This window comes from Pteropus medius, unplaced genomic scaffold (assembly GCF_902729225.1).
Source record: "Pteropus medius unplaced genomic scaffold, Ma_sr-lr_union100, whole genome shotgun sequence".
Classification (NCBI taxonomy): Eukaryota; Metazoa; Chordata; class Mammalia; order Chiroptera; family Pteropodidae; genus Pteropus; species Pteropus medius.
Window position 1 is genome coordinate 26,261,229 of NW_024340849.1, and position 2,149 is coordinate 26,263,377.

Consider the following 2,149-nt stretch of genomic DNA (forward strand, 5'->3'; position numbering starts at 1 on the left):
CAGGAAAGATAGTATCAGTGTAGTCTATTACTCCACTGACCACAATGAATTGTGAGAACTCAAACAGTGTTCTCTCTCTCTCTCTTCAAATGTTTGCTGCACCCCCATACCTCGGGCCTTATTTAATAAACAATTAAGGTAGATGATCAATACTTAATCAGAAGAAATGATTCTTTAACCATGCACATAGTAAACTGCTCTCTCTCTCTTCCTCTCCATACCCTCTTGGAGAGTATTTATAATCTGGAGCTACTCAGAGATGTGCAGGTAAAGAACATGGCAACGGGGTAGATAGATCTTATTTGAACTAGATAGATAAGATTAGAAAGTGAAGATGAATAGAATATCTTGTTGAAATGGTATGCGCTAATTCACTGCTGGTAATTAGCAACACAAGCTTAAAACATATTAAAACTCAGCTTAACTTGATTGGGAAATAATTTCTTTTGGAAAGTATACACAGACACTGACATGTTTATTAAAAACCAGAGAGGAGCGTGGTAACAGTGAAAAAAATCTGTTTTTTTTAGATTCAGAAAGAGTGACTTTTTCACTCTAGGACCTTCATGAAGTTAATTTACTCTTTTGAGCTTCAGTTTCTTCAGTGTAAATTGGAGACTATAATCATCTTACAACCTTGTTTAATAATTCAAAATATAAGTGTAAATACCTGAATCATAGTAGGAGCCCTCAGTGGATTTCATCTTACATATTCGAGATGAGGTATGGAAACGAGCAAGAGGCAAGTCCAGCTAAGTGTATTTAAATGTCATCTGCTTTACCTGCTCCAGAAGGCAAAACAGCTAGAAGAATACTTTTTAGGCTAGTCTTGTCTATGGCCATGCCCCTCTGAACAAGCCCAATCCTGTCTGATCTCGGAAGCTAAGCAGGGTCAGGCCTGGTTAGTATTTGGATGGGAGACCACTTAGGAAGAGCAGGTGCTGTAGGCATAAAATATAAAAAACATAAGGGATTGTACACTGACAACGTCCTTGCAATCTGTGAGGTCAACCAAGGATTGCCTCACCTAAATAAATAAATAAATACAGCTAGTCTTAAAAAGTCTTAATAAACAGAAAAGAATAACACAAGGAAACAAAAACGTTAAAATAAAATTCCAAAGTTTTAGTCACAAGGCAATGACAGTTTTAAAAGTTAGGAGAATGTTCCAATTTCAGGTAATGAAAGAGTAGCTTGGTCAGACAACCCTACCAACAGACAACAATTATAGAATCTGAAAATAATATTTAAGAACAACTATTTGAATGCAAAAATTTGAGGAGAATGTTACAGAATTCAGAGCCTCTACATCCAGGATCCAGTATAAAAAAGAAACAAACAAACAACACACATACACATTATGCACGCAAAGAAAATAGAAAATGTGAACCATATTCAAGAAAGAAAATGTTATCAATAGAAGCTTAATAAGTAAATACATGATAAAAAAATTAAAAATCTCAGCATAGAAACTATAAAAAAGAATCAAATGGAAATTCTTGCATTGAAAATATAGGACAACTAAAATGTAAAATTAACTATATGGAATTGAGAGTAGATTTGAAATGAAAAAAAGAAAGAATAAGTTTATTTAAAAATAGTCAGATTTCTGAAATCCAAAAAGAAAAAGAAAAATTTTGGAATTAGCCATAGGAAATGACCAATTACATAAAGGAAATCAAGAATGCAAATGGTGGTGGCCCTGCCCAACAATGGAGGTCTGGATGCTATGGAGAAACTTTAACGTATTGAAGGAGAAAGGAGAAGCCGAATTCTGCATAGACAGAAACTATCCTAAAATGAAGGTAAAATAAAGACAGTTTCAAATAAAAGTGAAACTAGCACTAGAAAAATCAAAATAAGAAAAATTTCAAATAAGCAATAATTATTAAGACTATTGATTATCAGCTGCTGCACACATACACACAGAAAAATGTTAAAGATACTTTTCCAAGATGGAGAAAAATGGCATTAGATGGAAACTCAAATCTACAGGAAGCAGTGATGATTGCCGGAAATGACAAAGATGTGGTAAACATAGTAGAATATTTTTCCATTCTTTTTCTAAATTATTTGAAAGAATATGACTACTTAAATCAAAAAGTATAGCATTGTATTATATTATTTAAATATATATGTATATTTAATT

General features: G+C 32.9%; 1 pseudogene; it reads left to right on the plus strand.

Moving 5' to 3' along the window:
- Positions 1–831: 831 nt before the first annotated feature.
- LOC120590526 (uncharacterized) lies at positions 832–950 on the plus strand (annotated as a pseudogene).
- Positions 951–2,149: the final 1,199 nt, after the last annotated feature.